The sequence below is a fragment of the Peromyscus californicus genome, unplaced genomic scaffold (genome assembly GCF_007827085.1).
Source record: "Peromyscus californicus insignis strain IS unplaced genomic scaffold, ASM782708v3 Scaffold_4__1_contigs__length_199733344, whole genome shotgun sequence".
NCBI classification, from domain to species: Eukaryota; Metazoa; Chordata; class Mammalia; order Rodentia; family Cricetidae; genus Peromyscus; species Peromyscus californicus.
Window position 1 is genome coordinate 37,931,202 of NW_026294562.1, and position 18,690 is coordinate 37,949,891.

Genomic DNA, 18,690 nt, shown 5'->3' on the forward strand with positions numbered 1-18,690 from the left:
AGTTATTTTCCTGACTCTCTTATTGTTCATAGGAAGAAGACTCTCAGTAACATGTGATATTTGATGTCTAGCATATGAGTCCCTTGACTCACTGCAAAATACTAAGTACTTTTGGTCTTTAAATTAGAAAAAAAAAGAAAGAAAGAAAAAAGGTGTACATGTAAATTGTTGTCACTCCCTGCATTTTTTTAACTCTCTAAGATTTTGTGTCTTTGGTCCACTTGTCACAGACATTTTTTTTCTCGGCTTCCAAGTGTATCTTACCTCTCTTTGAATTTGAAAAATTCTTGACTCTAATCAGTCAAGCTATCATTATTGGGTAAAATATGGCCCTAAGCACCACCGTTCCCACTTAAAAGTTAACCTTACACGTTACAGCTTTTTAAAAGTTCTTGCCCTCCTGCTCCCTGGGATTAGAAGATTTGTGTATTTGGAAATTTACTATATCTTATTTTTTTGTTTCTACTTACTATTCTTTGAAGGACAACTATTGTGTGTTGCCGTGTGAACGTTTCTCAAGATGTCGGCTTTGACCATGTATTCAGGTCATGCATCTGTGTGAAGCATTGATTTCCTAAGTGCTCCTTTCCTCTAGATCCTTTTAAACTTTCCTTTTCTACTCAGAGAACCCTAGACATGTAAACACGGACATTGCCATCTAAAGTGATGGTGTGGTCAGGGAAAAGATGCAGCAGGGTGAACTAAAGAATTCTACATGTCAGGTCTTAGAAACTTTCTGTATCCAGCCAAAGATAGTGATACCAGTTCTTACCTTTAGACACGAGTGGGACATCAGTTGTTTCTTCTTTCCCCAGTAAGCATGGGAACGGTGGAGAGACACTTAAGTCACCGGCCTGTCATTACTTTACGTCAGCATCAGATAGTATTCTCAGTCAGCATCAAAGTACACCAAGATTCTGGACTGAAATCCTTTGTCATACAAACATAATAGAAAGAATATGATCACTCCATGCCACTGTTTGCCAAGTGTGCCCTGGTCCAAAATGCAGGAAAGCTGAGAAGATTCTACAATTAATGGATATTTGACTCAGCAATGTTGAGAAAGTCATAAAAATAAAAAGCTTGGGTGCTGTAATAATTCCCATAGAAAGAAAGAGACAAAAGAAAGTTAAGAAGACCTTTGGATGCACGCACATGCATGTGCAAACACACCAACAATGTTCTAAGAAACACAATAGTATAGGAATCTTTTGATGATCTGATTAGTAAAAGGAATCTTATTAAAGGGGATTACTTAAATTAAAAGGGATTATTAAAAGCAGTTACTCTAGTTGTGAGAATGTTCAGAGTAAATGAATGTTGACTCAAAGGAATGGGGGAGAAACTAGTTTTCTTTCCAACAATATGGAGAAATATGGATTAAATACTGCAAGGACTGTTGGTGCCTGGTTGGGTTAGTAGTCCCAATGAATGTCAAATTTGCCTCCTTCCCTTCTTCTCCATCAGGACAGTGCATGAGTTGCCCCTGTAGCTTCATGTTTTGCTCATGACCTTCATGCAAATATAAAAGTAATACTTTGTAAGTGTACAGAGATATTGGAAATGATGTCCCGTCCCCAGCCCCAGTGCATCAAGTCTACCCTGTACTCCACTAGACATGTCTTTAAGTCCTTTCCTTCTTCGTTCTGAAGCTCTGATGATGCAGTATGGATCTGTTTCATAAAGAGCCTTGGCGATCGTTATTTCTCATGACTGAAAATAACCCAGGTTAAGGACATCTCCCTTCCCCATCTACTGCCAGGAACAAGAAAGACCCCAAAGGAGTCTGTGAAGATGTTTCTGTTGACTGGGAGAAGTGTGACATAAAAAACAACTGCAGGCTCAGTACCCTCTACTGAGGTAGTGAGAGGAGCCGCTGTGGACCAGCGTCGACCAGTTGTCTTGGGCTTTCTGTACGGGGCCCCAGATTAGGCGGGCAACAGCCAGCAACACACCGCTTCCTCCGAGTAATGATTTCCACGTGTTTTAGGGAAGAGTCAGTGTTCGCGAACTCTTGGTGTCTTGATCGTTTGCATGTGATTGTTGAGCTGGCTGCTCTTAGTTCTTCCCATTACCCATTTCTCTAATCTGTTACCAATTCTTGGCAAGCCCAGGAGGAACTAAGCGTAAACCCTTAAGGTTAATATCTTCAACTAAGGGCTGAAACAAGTCGGGTTTTAGCTGTGTAAAACAAACATGTTGCCCATTACGGCAGGCATTAATGGCTGCCTCTCTGTGTTTACAGAGTCTAGGATTTCCACTCTCAGTTAATTTGCTGAATGTCTTCCGCTGGAGTTGTAAACACAAAAGCCTCCAGGAGCCAGGCAGGAAACAGGTTTTGCTATAACTATGGGAACTATCGTAGGGATACATGCCTTCCTTTGGGGGTGGGTGGCACTCAGCTGCTGCTAACTGAGCTGTGCATGAATGTACACCCTAGTAGCCTGCCATATACTCTAATTTTCTTAGGAAAACAGAAATACAGATCTTGGTGTGAAATCTTCCAGGTTTTTAATCATCAACTAATTTAGAGGTTTGTTTTTCCATTCACTCTGGGCAAAACAACATGCCAGTGGAACCCTTCTCACATGCAAACCACAGCCAGTTTGCAAACTCTGACACATCCTTGCTATAAGAAAAATGGAGGAAAGAAAAGCATGCAAAAAAAAAAAAAAAGCCTTCAAGAATTTGTCTCTACTTCCCAATACTGCTCAGTTTATTTGGGAGAAAAACATAGTCCCACATGAAATCAAAACAAAAAAAATTTAAATAATGACCCAAATCAGTATTAAGTGCCAAGACAAGTGGCAGGCATTTTGTTTAATCATCACAAGTCCCAAGGAGCTGGAAGCTTCCAAGCTGGGAGAGCATTTTGCTGGGGTCAAAATTTCCTAATGTCATGCCGTTAGTCCCAGAACTCCAGAGGCAGAGGCAGACAGATCTATGTTTGAAGCCAGCGTGGTCTACAAAGTGAGTTCCAGGACAGCCAAGGCTACACAGAGAAACTTCGTCTCAAAAAAAAAAAAAAAAAAGCTTATGTCTTTTTACCTTCTGTCACTCTTTAGTGGCTGTACCTTCTAATTTGCTTTCTTGTCTATGTGATGGGGCATCTAGTGAGCATGACACATACTTGGATGAGGGTGACTTGCAGGAGGGACAGGAGAAGCTAACTTGAGCTCAGCCCAGTGTTGGTATCTGGGGCACATAGCAGGTAGTATCGTGGGTTTGACTCTGAGTCGGCCCTGGGAGCTGGTGTAAAGGGTTTGAACCTTATGTTCCAGGCCAGTGTTATCCAGTAGAACTTTCCGGAATGCTGGACGTGTTCAATAATCTGCACTAAGTCCATAGCCACAAGATTCATGAAGTTGTTAAGTGGCAAGCGTTATCTGAGCAACTACATTTTCATTGATGTAATTGTTAATGTTGAGTTTTGGAATCATTTTATATTGACTCTGACAATTTTATACATGTATATAATGTATTTTTATTGTATTGACCCTCCTTATTCCATTTCCTTCTTGCTCCATCGGGAACCTTTCTTCCCAACACATCTCTTTCCTAATTTCATGTCTTAAAAAAAAATAGCCTATTGAGTTTAATTGGGAGTGCCTGCATGTGTACAGGTGTGGGGTTATTTACCGCATCATGGGCAGCTTTCCAGTGGCCACACTGTTGAAGAAAAGTCACTTCTCCCTCCCCCAACCACCACTAACTGCCAATAGCTAGCTCTTCCTGGAGGGGTGGGAGTGTGCCCTTCCCCAATACGTGTTGGAATGTTGACAGCTCTACATCCTTTTCCCTCCTCTCTGAGCCTTGGGGCCAGGAGCAGTGTGTGTGTGTGTGTGTGTGTGTGTGTGTGTGTGTGTGTGTGTGTGTGTGTGTATGCACGCATGTGTGAGTGACATAGATATCCCATTTAGGGCTGAGCAGTCAATCGTCATTTATTCTCAGTGTTTTTGAAAAATTATGAGTCTCTGCATTGATTACTGCCCGCTGTAAACAGAACCTTCTCTAACCAGGGTTGAGAGCAGCACTAATCTATGAATATAAACGTAAATATTTAGAAGGAGGTTTGACAACTTGTTTATTTAGCAGAACAATGGTAGAGATTTCCTTTGAGTCTTATGATCTTCTGGGCATGGGGTTTGGACCACATTCACAGTACAGGACTTCTCTCCTGTGTAGCAGGCCCCAAATCCAACCAGAATGTGGTTAGTTACCCCATAACAGTCACGCCACTATTGAATCACTGGGCCCATCTTGCCTGGCGGGTCAGTTTGTTGCATGCAGAGTCCACCCATGGGTAAAGCCATTGGTGACTTGATGACTTTTCCACCCTAGCAGGCTGAGGGACTGCATTTTTAACCTTTGTTAGTAAACTTGAAGCTTAGACAAGTATGTGTTGGTTACCATAAGGGATGGTGCAGTTGTAGGCACGAAGGCACTCCGACACTGTTGTGGAGAACAGTGATGGCTGTACACACCGAACAGCGGGACAAGGTACATGAGGTCAGGGGATTGCGGCACCAGCGGCTTTCTATTCGAGGAAACAAGAGCTGGGCACAAATCAACATAGAAAAAGATGGACGAGACAAAATTCCCAAGAAAGGTTCTCTCATGCAGTCAAGGCTAGCCTCAAATTCACAATCCTCCTGCCTCTGGCTCTTCAGTGCTGGGATTTCAGGTGAACTTGACCATCCTCACCAAGAAGAGTAATTCTGAAAAAAACCACAATGAAGACTTGTGTGACAGTTTGTGATCGGAGGGACTACCAGAATTTTCCTGCTCCTAGAAGAGGATATTGTGGTGTTCGTGGGATTTCTGACCAGAGAAGAGACTTAGAAGCAAGCAGAGGGCTAGGCATGCATCTGTAGGGATGGTCGATGCTGAAATAAGACGCTGATACTAGAGATCCATGCCTCTGCATTGTTTTATGGATTTTGGGTTTTTTTAGACAGGGTCCCATTATATAGCCTGGAACTCACTAGGTAGACCAGGCTGACCTTGAATTCACAGAGATCTGTCTGACTTTGCCTCCAATTGCTGGAACTAAGGACATGTGCCACCATACCTGGCCTCTGTATTTTTCTATAAAGATTTTGTGTGTGTGTGTGTGTGTGTGTGTGTGTGTGTGTGTGTGTGTGTGTGTGCGTGTGTGTAGAAAGAGAGAGACAGACAGACAGACAGACAGACAGACAGAACCAGCAGGTATATATGTGTACCACATGTATGCCTGATACCTGCAGAGGACAGAAAAGGGTGTTTAATCCTCTGGAACTAGGATGATAGGCAGTTGCGACCCAGCTAATATGGGTGCTAGGAACCAAACCCAGTTCCTCTGCAAGAGCAGCAAGTACTCTTAGCCACTGAGCCATTTCTGCAGCCCCCAAGCCTCTGCATTTTAAATGTGATGAAATTACTTAGTCCTTGTTCCTCCCAAAGCAACCGATGTCAGGATGGCTGAATGATATATCCCAGATCACCTAGCAGTTCTTTGCCAGGGAGATGGCCATCTTTTGATTTTGTGATCCCACAGTGAGAGTTGGTAGAGTTTCCCAGGCACCTGGGCACACACTGGTGTAGGAAATGTTTGCAGTCCTTATTTACCTTTCTGCCTCCATCACCTCATCTCTGTACCTCATCCTTCCAGCCTGCTTCTCCTTTCTAGGCCTGGCCACAGCAGCCTTCTTCCCCTAGAGAGTCAGTTCTGGGGACTCCAGGCTACAGTGGGAGTCAGGGACAGGGGGCCAGAGGTCTCCAGCCTTTGATACCAGTCAATCTCTAACCAGTCCCCACCGTGTCTGGTAGGAAACTGAGAGACTAGGACACACTTAGGGTAGGCCCTTGACCTGAGTGCCCCGGTTTCTTTCATCTTCTATTTTTCAAGACCTTGGTTTTGTTTCACTGCATAGCATCAACCAGTTTTCCTGTTGGTGGAGCAGGCAGGGATGAGGTGGGAGGTAGTGATGCCTGGCCCTTACCACATTTACAAGGACAGATGGCTTTTATGACTTTTTAAGTATGAGTAAGGAAATGGCCCAGAAACACTTTGATCTAAATCGAAGCACTTGTTTAAAGCTAAGCTCCTTTATAGAGTCTTTGTGAAGACCTAGAGCTGCCTCTGGAGAACTCTGGAGTGGGGATCCCAGATTGGAGGAAGACATCTCTGTGTATATCTGTTCCTGTGCACTTAGTTTGGAACCACGAATTCATTACCTATTCAAAAATTGAGTAAGTCCTTTTCATCCTCTGGGTAGGGAAAAGAGCTGGCCTGTGTCTCATGCCCTGACCACTCTTTCTTTCTCTTGGTTCTAGAAAGCCAACCCCACTTCCCTAAAGCCAGCAAGTTTATCCCCTACCCCGGCAGGGACTGCCCTCTGCAGCTTAACCTGGGCATCTGTGCATGTGCATTGAGCAGCAGTTGCCATGAGCAGCAGCCTCCCTCGTCTCTAGGAAGAGGGACCCTGTGGCATTTGGAACATTGTTTGTGTTTCATCATAATCGGAAAACTGCCTCCCACTTCTCAACCAGAAGTTGTGTTTCATGGAGAACATTTCAGGTCTGGAGACATTTTTGGTTTTCACAGTTTGAGAGATGGTGCTCTTAGCTAGGTGCAGATAGGGACCAAGGACGCTGTGTTACAATGCACAGGACAGGCCTCTCATAGCATCATCTAAATGTCACTTTTCAGTACCAAGACTGAAAGTCCTTGGCCTAGCCAAACTTAGCCTTTGAAGAGGAGGGTGGATGTGAGTTGTCTACTGATGCCAGTCTGTGATCTCGGGCTTTTTTTTTTTTTTTAATTGATTTGTGTCTTCATTTTCCTCACTCATAAAATATAATGAATACATGCCCTAGGCCTGTATCACAGTGCTGTAAGTATCAAATGGGTTAACAGATGTGGACACAACTAGATAAAGTAGAATGCTAATGAGTGAAGTCCCAGTATTTGTTAATGAGAATAAGATCTCTCCACCTGTGATTCTCCACATTTATCTGTAGAAACAGCAAGATGGTCACGTGGCTAGCACCTCGGACTAGACTCACGGAAATGATTTATTAGCATCCTGAGGTCAGCTGCAGTTGACCTGGGCGTGGGACAGGGAATGAGGAGTGTTGGAACTGGATACTGTCCTTCCCCAATGCAGTGGCTTATGACATAAGAAGCAAAGACGAGCTTCTAATAGTGGGCTGCCACTGGGATTTTAAAATTGAGCCACGAGGAGGTGGGGAGTATAATTAAATAATCATGTCAGATTTATAAGCATGTATAATAATAAACTATTATCTCCCTTCCCTCATAGTACACACTCGACTCCAAACATCTCAGCTTCTGTAATACTTTCTGCAAGATGTCACATATCATTGAGCAAATAAATCAGCAGCTTCAGAGAGAGCCCCCAGGGAAGCAAACCGTCTTGTCGTTTCTCCAAATGGGTCATTGCAAGGTGGCCACTTTCTGCATTCACTTTGGAGGAGGCCCTGGAGTGTCGAGGTGTGCCCCATCTCTACCTGTCACCCACTAAAGTTCTATCTTTTGATCCCCAATTCCTGTAAACATTACATTGGTGTCCCTGAAACACTCCCTTTAGGGGATGCCATTCATTCTAAGCTTGTAAACTGTTACAGGGCAACAGCCACTGCAAGGCAGTTATGTTTGCTATTAGGGCAGGACAGGGTCTGGGGTGTTCCTGTTTGTGCATCCAGACCCCATTGGAGCTGCTGTTCCTGCTCACAGTGAGCAATGCTACCTCAGTTTTCTAATGCAAAGACTATCCGGTGCTAAGCTGCATGCTTCCTACACAGTGTGGCCAGGGGGTTCTCATCCGGCCATCAGTCATCCTTGTCCATCTTTATTGTGATCTTCCAGGCTTTGTCTGTTCCCTTGCAGATCTTTTTTTAAAGAAGTCACATATGAGAAATAGCAAATGCTAGAATTCTGGACTTAAAAAAATGAAAGTCAGTAACGTAAGTTTTAGTTTTATACATACTTGATAAATATTCATAGGATACTCACCATAGTGTGTTTATTTAGAATTTTGTTGGAGTGTTGGCTATTGAAATAATTTTTAATCGAGTTCCATTTAGTTTATGCTATCCAAAGATCTTATTTATTTGATGAATGAAAGCGTATTATAGTCAGAAGCAATTTAAAAAAAAAAACTAAGCTAATGAGAGCACTAACATTAAGTGTTTACTATATGCCTGATACAATTCTAAGTAGTTAATAACTACTCATTTTATCTTCATAGGAATCCACTGAGGGTATCAGGGAGACAGGTCAGTGGGTTAAGGCAGTTGCCACCAAGTCTGGGATGTACATGATAGAAGAAAACTGACTCCTGAAAGTTTCCTTTGACTGCCACATATGTACCGTGGCATATGTACACACACACACACAGTGTAATTTTAAAAGAACCTAGTGAGGAGATATGCCTGGCTCTTTGTTTTCATGAGTTATGAATCCGCGGACTCAACCAACCATGGGCTGAAAATATCTAGGGTGAAATATTTCATCTGTACTGAAAATGTACAGCTATTCCCCTTGTCATTGTTCCCTAAACAGTACAGTGCAGCAGTGTTTGGCACAGCATTTACATGGTGTTGTATGTTTTCAGTAATGTGGAGATAATTTATACTATATAGAAGAATGCATGTTAGATACAAGTAATATTCAAATTTAGCACTCTTTTATAGAAGGGACTTAATAGCATCTATTGCATTTCTATGGGGGTCCTGGAACTTATTCTCCTCCATGAAAGGGGACAACTGTCCTGTTATTACCATTTTATGGATGAGAAAAATTGGTATGGAGAGGTTAAATAACTTGCTTCCCAGGCACAGTAAGTGGCAGAATAGACTGGACATCTAACCCTGATTGTGTCCAGAGTCTGCCACACTCTCTGCCCTAAGGTCGGAATACTGTGTCCAGAGAGTGGTGCTTCCAGTGATGTCGGGATGGCCATTCTCTGCTACGTGTGCACATCTTAGTAGCTTGCCTGGGACGCTGAGTTAGGAGGAAAGCAAGTTCAAAGATAACATGGTCCTTAGAGTGAGATCCTGTCTCACAAGAGGGGCTGGGAGGGTATATGTATAGTCATTCTGAATTACTACTGTGATAACAAAACCAGTGACACAAATAAACCTGGCCTTTTGGGATTGGGAAAAAGACATTAATACTATTGAGCAATTTTAAAATATTTTCCCTGCTTCAATGGTCCAAAGCCAATTTTCCTAAACCGAAGACTTACCATAATGTAAATCCCAAACTATAGCCTGAAAGATACCTTTTTCTAGACAATAGTAATTTTCCAGTAATTTTGAAATGAGAAATAAATACATTTTCAGGATACTGTGCCAAGTGCCAAGCAAAAAGGATAAATAACGCGATTGATTCAAAGTGTTTTCTTGAGAGTAGAGCTCAGGATTGACAGTGAAGAGTGAAATCTAGTTGGCAGATGAGAAATATTTTGAATGAGAAAACTAGGAGGAGCCCACTGTTGAAAACAGGCAGCTGACAGGTAGATTCTCAGGAGTAATACTTCACTGTTAATCTGTTTATAGCAAACAAAGATCTAATTGAGAAAACATGGGGCAGGAGAGGGACTCCTTGAAAGATGCCCCGGGGGAATCAGGCTCTCCCAGATGAGCACCTGTGTTTTCTGGTGAGCACTGCCCACCGTCTGTTGTTCCTCTGTGGGGAAGCGATGGTCTTTGAGACATTCAGCACATCATCAAGAAGGGAAGGGAAGGGCTGGCTATTGTGACACACCATGAATTCCCACACTTAGAGGAAGACAGTTCTCTGTGAGTTTGAGTCCAGCCTAGTCTACATAGTGAGTTTCAGGCCAGCCAGGGCTACATAGTGAGGTCCTGTCTCTGAAAAAAAAAGGAGGGGAGAGGGAGGAAGGAATGAAGGAACAGAGGAAGGAGATGGAAGGAGAAGAGGAAAATGTCTCTCTCTAGAAACCTGAGAATTCCTCATTTATCTTTTTTTTTTTTTTTTTGTCCAATTCCAACACATGAATACTCTCAGCCACCCCTGACACAACATAGGTTCCATTCAAGGGAAATGCTGGAGCTTCTGTAGGGTCTTGCCTTGTTCCCTGTGGGGAGAGTGTGCTGATCTCACCCCCAGTCCATGATTTCTGCTCATCCCAAAAGCTCAGCCGCCTCCTTGTGGAGCAGGAACACTTGCTCATTGAGCAGAGAATTGAAAATATAATGGTCTGGGTAATCTCCTAATTCCCCTGAGGTATGTTTTCATAGTGTGACCTTGTCATTTGTTGTGGGTGTGGTCTGGGCCTGGAATATAAATTGCATTTGGTTAATCAGTTGACAAATATTTATTTAGCTTGGCTCAGTGCTATGCCTTATAAGTAATACAAAGGCCAAGAAAGCCAGAGTCACCACCCTAAATAATGTTGTCATTGTCTTGATAAGTGATAGGCTGGGGGTGGGGGGCTTGATAAAATAACAAGCTATTTTAATAATTACCAAGATCTGATGCGAATAAAAGAGGTCAGGAGTGCTGTTGTTGAGGCAAGGCATTCAGGGAACTCCTCTAAGGAGTTGACATGGGGCTGTGGTCACAGGTGTGAGAATGAAGCAGCTGAGAGAAGAGTGGTGGAGAGAACCTTCTTGTCAGAGAGAATGGCCTTTGCCAAGCCCTGGAGGCAGGAACCAGCTGGGTGGCTTCCAGGAACCAAGGAGAAGCCAGTGTGGTGGAAACTTCTGAGCTAGTGAGAGCAAATGGGTAAGCTAGGTAAGAGCAGGCAGTTTCCCAGCTGGAGCCAGTTTTGTCTGCATGGGGGTCAACAGAGTTGCCACAACTAGTATCTGATGAATCCCAGGGTTTCTAGGACATATTGAAGTACACAGGATAACCCTTCAGCACACTGGCCCCAAATGTCAACAGAACTACATTAAGAAATAGGTAGTGGCCTAGACTAAACCAGTAGACTGGTGTGGGGATCATGGGTAGATCTTGACTTGGATGTGGGCTGAGGAAGTGATAGAAATAATTGATGATCCCATGATTCTAGCTCGAGTTCTTGGATTGTATCATGGGTAGAGATGGAGAAGGATGTCGAGGGACAGTGCCATCTTCCAACTTGGGACATGTTAGCTGGGCAATGCCAATAAGGCCTTGAAGAGAACCAAAAGGTTGAGAATGTGGATTGGGAACCCATGGGACAGGTATGGAGTTTGGCTTCAATCAGTTCATCAAAGTAGATTTATAAGAATTGGTGCAACAAAAGAGAGGATTTGTAGGCGGGGTGGTGGTGGCATATGCCTTTAATCCCAGCACTTGTTTAATCCCAGCACTTGTTTAATCCCAGTACTCGGAAGCAGAGGCAGGTAGATCTCTGAGTTCGAGGCCAACCTGGTCTACAGAGCTAGTTCCAGGACAGTCAGGGTTACACAGAGAAACCCTGTCTCTAAAAACCAAAAAGAAAAAGGCGGGGGGGGGGGGGGGGGGGGGGGGGGGGGGGGGGACTTTGTGACAGGAATGTTCTTATTTTGATACACCTCTGAAGACCCCACCTCTGTGGAGATATATAGACTAAGCATCCTTAAGTGCTTCAAAATCCAACTTTAAAAGATATTTTTATTAATTCTTTGTGAATTTCATACATGCATGCAGTACATTTTGATCACGTTTACCACCAAGTCCACAGCTTTTTCTGTGTTCACAAAACACCCACAACTGGAAAACTCCACACCTGATGTACATAACAGGTTATAATCAAAGCATAGGCACGGTAAACATTATTGTATAAAATTGCCTTCAGCAAACGAAATTTCATCTTTCATCTTCGGTCTCATACCTGTAGCATCTCATCATATATATGCAAATAATTCTACAGTACAAAAAAAAAAATCCAAGATCTGAACCATTGTCTGGTTCTAAGCATTTTGAATAAAGGACAATCAATTTATGTTTCTCAAATTAACAAATCTGATGAATGTATACCTTAAGACAGTGGTTCTCAACCTTCTTAATGCTGTGACCCTTTAATACAGGTCCTCATGCTGCAGTGACTCCCAACCATAAAATTATATCATTGCTACTTCATAACTGTAATTTTGCTATTGTTATGAATCATAATGAAATATTTGATGTGCAGGAGCTCTGATATGTGACCCCTGTGAAAGGGTCTTTTGGCTCCAAAGGGTCATAACCCACAGGTTGAGAACCACTATTCTATAATCTTCCATTGGCCTTTTGCTGATTATTAAAAATATCCATAGTCCATAGCATATGAATCTTATGTGGTCCATCCCAGTGGAAGTGTCATGATCTATCTCCTGCCAATTTGCATAATCATAGAAAGCAAGGTCCTTGGCCAACATCTTGACATCCACAGAGTCCACACAGCACTTGGTATATAAGGTTTAAGAGATGTATCACTTTTTCTTCTTAATCCTAAAATTGCTATAGACTGGGCAAGTGTTCTGAAGTCTTCGATTTGGGATCTTCAACTAGAGATGAGATGCAGTATAAATGGTCAGACAGGGGTAGAATTTAGACTTTGCATGATTGAATTGTGACATGTATACTTTGAAAGAGTTCGGCCCTTGAGATGTCTCAACCGATAGAGAAGCTTGGTGTGCAAGGCTGAAGACCCGAGTTCTTTCCCCAGACCCCACAGTGGCGGGAGAGAACTAACTCCTCCAAGTGGTCCTCTGACTTCCACACCTGTCCTGCTGCACTCATGCACAGGTTTATATACATACCCACGCTCATGCACACAATAAGAATAATACAATTTAAAAAAATAAAGAGCTTAGTGTGGCTTCCCTGACTTTGTCTTTGTCAACTGCGATGGTGATTTGGGTTATCGCTCTCCTGGGTCACTTCATAGGCATTTGAAAGTTGATGTTGGTGATGTTTCATCCCTAAGTCCCTTTGACTGTGTCCATGGGCTAATAACCCTTGTAGAAGAATTTAGCAATGAATTCCCTAGCTCCGTCGCTTAAGGTTCTAATCTTTCTAGATGTTGTCCCAAGCAAAGGCTGCCCCTTGATAGTTGCCAGCAATATTTGGGATTGTCTAGCAGCCCAATTCTCCAGCCTAGCAGCTTGATAGACATCCTCGTCAAATGACAGGAACAAGGTCAGTGATTGTCCAGATTTGCTGCTTGAGAAGAGAGAAGGAGCAATAAGGCAGTTTGAAAAACAAGGATAGACTCACAAAAGCATGGAAAAGGGTAGACTGCAATGCTGCCATTTAGACTATTGTTGGTTGTTTGAACTCTTTTGGCTCTTTTGGGGGTGGCCCACCACCCAGCTCCCAAATAGATCACACATGGGGATGCGTATTCTTTCTTATGAATTCCTGGCCTTAGCTTGGCTTGTTTCTAGCCAGCTTTTCTTAAATTATCCCGTTCTACCTTTTGCTTCTGGGCTTTTACCTTTCTCTATTTCTGTATACCTTTCTTTACTTCTTATTCTGTGTCTGACTGTGTGGCTGGGTGGCTGGGCCCCTTCTTTTCTTACTCCTTCGATCTTTTTCCCCAAATTTCACCTTCTATTTATTCTCTCTGCCTGTCAGCCCCACCTATCCTTTCTCCTGCCTTTCTATTGGCTGTTCAGCTCTTTATTAGACCAAGCAGGTGTTTTAGACAGGCAAAGTAACACAGCTTCGCAGAGTTACACAAATGCAACATAAAGGAATGCAGCACATCTTTGCATCATTAAAACAAGTGTTCCACAGCATAAGCAAATGTAACACATCTTAAATTAATTTTCCACAAAATTTCCTCCTTTTTGTCTAAATAAAAATGAAAGGTTTTAACTTTAACATAGTAAAACTGTATACAACAAAAATAGTTATCAAATAAGAATTACATTTACAATATTCAGTCCATTTGTATTTAGCAAATTCAGAGAAAACACTCCATTATCTTTCCTATCTTAGTGAATCCAAAGTTTTATACCTAATTTACTTTCTATCATAACTAAGGAAAACTATAACTCTAATTTTTTAGTCTTTAACTCCATTAAAGACACAGAAGGATATAATATTACCTAACAACAGAGACATCTTGCTGCCTGGACAGTCACCCAAAGTTCCTCTGCAACATCGGGGCATCTATCTTCAGCCTACAGGCCTAGAGTATCTGGCAGATTTTTCAGTGAAGCAGGAAATTTGAAGGACTGTCTTGCCTTGTATTGACAAAGTTTGTCAGTCACTTTCCTCTGTGTCCTGCAGAATGTCTGGCAAACTCTTCTGTGAAGCAGGAATCTCGAGGGACTGTTCTGCCTTGTTTTGTTGAAGTTCAGCAGTCACTTTCCTATGAGTCCTGCATGTCCAGTTGGCAGAGCACACAGTCAAGCTGTCAAAGCAAAAGCAGTTTCTTGTCCAAATGGCTAATCTTGCCACAATGAAAGCAAACTCCTATGGAGTTTCTTTGATGCCCATAATCCTTTTATGAAGTAAATTGGTGCTGCCAGGAGCAGATGTGTCTCATTGTCATGTAAAGCCCTAAGTTAACAAAACATTTTAAATGCCATATTCTATAGATCTTTGATGTATTTGAAGACCATTTATCTATCTAAAATATACCTATTTAACCTAAAAAACATACCTAATATGACTACAAGTTTGATTATTATAAATTAACTATTAACCTCATTTCTTATTTATACATTGCATTTTTAAATGAACTGCATAAGCACAATACCCCAAACAAGAGTACAAACATATATACAGTGTAACAAAATTAACTTTAAAATTGTATCAATAAACCAAAATCCATGCCAATGCAAAATATTTTAGATTAATAGTTGTCTTTTTATCCTATATTCCCCTAAATATAACAAACATCCATGACCCACCAAATAACCAGGGAAGCACACTGGTTAGTTTGCAGGGCAGGCAATGTCCAGCTTTTCTTTGTATGCATTTTAAAGAAACTCATGAAAGAAGTAGTAAGCAGGGCAAATAGCAAGTGCTAACTTCCAGGTTACATGTTTATTTTTAGCTCATTAATTATTTGAAACAGAGACAGGTCAGTTCTACCGTCTCCCAGTAGCATATTCGTTTGGGATGAAACCTAAGATCAGGCTTATCTTCAGGTTTCAGACACAAAAAAGAGGTCTGAAGCAGTGAAGTTGAACTAGAGAGCAAAATCAAAATGTGGAGTCCCCTGAGAGTCAACCTCGTAAAACAGAAACTTTTTTCCCCAGGAAGTATTCCACGTAATAAAAATGTCAAAAGTTTCCATTTCCTTTCAAAATTTAGGGCATGCCAACTCAGGCTGCATTGATGTTTATCTCCACACTTATTTTATTTTATTTTATTTTATTTTATTTTATTTTATTTTGTATATTGCTGTTTTTTAAATGTAGGCCTTTTGGATTGTGTGGGTCTTGAATTGTTTTACATGTGTTCACAGATGTGTGGGGAGAAACAGGAGTATGTTGCAGCTCCTGACTCACCTAGCCAAGGACAGGGTCTCTTCCCGGAAGATTAGTGGTCACACAAAGTAGAACAGCACGTGGCATCCCTTGGCTCTCAGAGTCCTTGCCAGGGAAGCACACTGGTTAGTTTGCAGGGATAGCTCTGGCCACATCTGGGCTATGCAGGCCCAGCCCTCTCGCCTAAGGTTCCGTTTCTACCCCGGAAGACTGTAAGCCAAGGCTCTCACCACGAACAAGAGCAATTACAGGCATCCACGCCCCTTCCTTCTCTCACCTAAGTTTAGCCTCAGCATTTGTGGGAGTTTTCCTGGAGAGAGGTGAAGGAACTGCTCTTCAAGTCAGATGGAGCCCCAGCAACAGGCCAGAGAAACAATTCTACCTATGTCTAGCTTAATGAAGCAGTGAGTTTGGGAGGGCTAACCACAGAAGTGCAAGTGAGGGGTTGCTTATGGGTATATGGGTGACTCAAAGGCAGCTGGATTATCGAAGAAGTGTATCCCAGCATGGACACTGTGCTGGACAGTTTTATGTCAACTTGATGCAGGCTAGGGTCATTTGAGAGATGGGTGCCTCAATTGAGAAAATGCCTCCATAACATGTGGCTGTCGACAAGCCTGTAGGGCATTTCTTAATTAATGATTTATAGGGGAGGGCCCAGTCAAATGGTGATGGGGCCACCCCTGGGCTAATGGCCCTGGGTTCTATAAGAAAGCAATCAAAGCAAGCCATGAGGAACAAGCCAGTAAGCAGCACTCCTCCATGGCCTCTGCATCAGCTCCTGCCTCCAGGTTCCTGCCCTGTTTGAGTACCTGTCCTGACTTCCTTCAATGATGAACAGTGATGTGGAAGTGTAAGCCAAATAAACCAAGTTGGTTTTGGTCAAGGTATTTCATCACAGCAATCATCATGCTGACTGGAACAGACACTGATTCTCACTGCACAACTTGAAAAAATGTCCAATTCAGAAGGAATAGGTATACAACAGCACCAGATCCCAAAATCACTGGGCGCCTTGGTGGCCCAGAACATTTCCAGCTTTCCACCTCCAACCCCACACTGTCATTCAGTAGATTGGGCTAGGCACCAATTTGCATTAAGCAGGGCAAGAGAAGTGGACACAAAGTCCTTGGCCAGCAACCTCATGACACCGAATTAACACCATTAAAACCTGCCTTTGAACCATTATCCATTGTGGAGCCCATCCAGCTGATCAAGGATTGCCTATGTCCTCAGTCCTCAATAGCACTGTGCATTGTTTTTGTTATTATTTGGTTGAGACCAGGTTTATCTGATTGTCCTGGAACTCAATATGTAGACCAGGCTGGGCCTTAACTCACAAAGATCCTCCTGCCTCTGCTTAGTGAGTGCTGGGATGGGAAGCGTGGGTGGACCTGCATGATGGAAAGCATGCACCTCCATGCCGGGTGTATTGTTATTTTTCTGTAGCTTAGCCAGCTAGAGAGGTTGACATGTCTTCATTAGCACTTGCGTTTGTATTTGTTTGTATTACTCATAAAGTCTGATGTTTTTTCAGACAATTTGCATTGACCTACATGCCTTGTTTTGAGAGTTACTTATGAATACTATTGCTGTTTTATTGCTAAGTTCTACTTACAAATTAAGAGCACCGTATTTTTGTTACAAATGCTTTTCTGACCTAAAATTAGACTTTTAATTTTAACTTCCTGTTACCTGTTTTTAAGCGAAAAAACTTTATTTTATTTTCAACTAGTGAAAAAATTATACCTATCTGTGGTTGTAGCATGGTGTTTGCTGTGTGTCAGCATTTTGTGATAATCAACTGAGGATATTTAGCATACCCATTCCATCAGACATTGTCATTCACTGTGGTGAAAACACCCCAAGTCTTCTCCTGGCCGTCTGAAGTAATAATACAGCATTGTTACCCACAGTCAGCCCTCTGTTTTGGGGATACCATAACTAACCCCTTCTAACTGGGACTTCTTACACATAGACAGGCCACTCCTTTTCCCCATCAATCCTTTGCTTTTCCAGCAAAGCTTTCATAAAGTCAGACCTGCTGCTACTTCCCAAGGCTCTATTTCCACTCCTAGTTTTCAACTTTACTTCTAGTAATGCCTTGTTTTAATTATAATAATTTATAAGATATACTTCTCGCCGGGCGGTGGTGGCGCACGCCTTTAATCCCAGCACTCGGGAGGCAGAGGCAGGCGGATCTCTGTGAGTTCGAGGCCAGCCTGGGCTACCAAGTGAGTTCCAGGAGAGGCGCAAAGCTACACAGAGAAACCCTGTCTCGAAAAACCAAAAAAAAAAGATATACTTCTCATGATATTACTTAATTTTCAAGTTTTTCCTGGGGATGTTTTTATATTATTCTTGTAATTTAATTTTAGGATAATATGGCCATTCTAAAAATATTCATACTATGTTTTCAGTTCAAGTTATATTACATGTATTAATAAATTTAGGGAGAAATAACATTTTTAACTTATTTCATCTTCCCTCCTTAGGATGGAATGTCTATGGAGTTACTACCTTTTTTCACCTCAGTGAAATTTTTTCTGTATTGATTTTGTACACCATTTCTAGGTAAATATCTTTCTGTGTGACCTGTGTGGGACTTTGTGGCTAATGTCTTGAGGAATTTTTTTTCTATCATGAATAGGATCATTCTTCCCGCTACATTTTGTGACTGATAATATCCTGTAAGTTTATTTTATAAACTGCTAGCAATTTATAAAAATTACTTCATGGCCAGGCGGGGGTGGCGCACGCCTTTAATCCCAGCATTCGGGAGGCAGAGGCAGGTGGGTCGCTGTGAGTTTGAGGCCAGCCTGGGCTACAAAGGAGTTCCAGGAGAGGCTCCAAAGGTACACAGAGAAACCCTGTCTCAGAAAAAAAGAAAAGAAAAAACAAGCAAGCAAACAAACAAACAAAAATTATTTCATTAGGTTCATCATTGATTGTTGGATATAGATACAGTATCTATAACTCAATAAACTATCAATTTTAGTTTTTCAGTCTATCTGTTTTATCATTGGCTTGTTTTGCTTTATTAATTGGATCTTCAGAAGTCAAAGTCTCAGAGACTCTTTGTGATAAGTGCCCAAATACTCTTGTGACATTTTCCAGAATACTCATTGCACACCCAGGTTATTAATAGATGTGTAAATAAAAGACATTTGGAAAGTGTCACTACTCTAGTGTTTCTCTTGGTGTGGTGCTTTCTTTAGTGTGAAAAAGTTGTTGTCTTTATTAGTAAGTTTTCATTCTGACTCT

The 18,690-nt window shown here is 42.1% G+C and overlaps 1 protein-coding gene across 3 annotated transcripts in view; it reads left to right on the top strand.

Annotated features, from left to right (window-relative positions):
- Pip5k1b (phosphatidylinositol-4-phosphate 5-kinase type 1 beta) overlaps positions 1-18,690 on the top strand; it is a 277,351-nt gene that overhangs the window by 122,375 nt on the left and 136,286 nt on the right. The gene's annotated exons all lie outside the window — the stretch shown is intronic.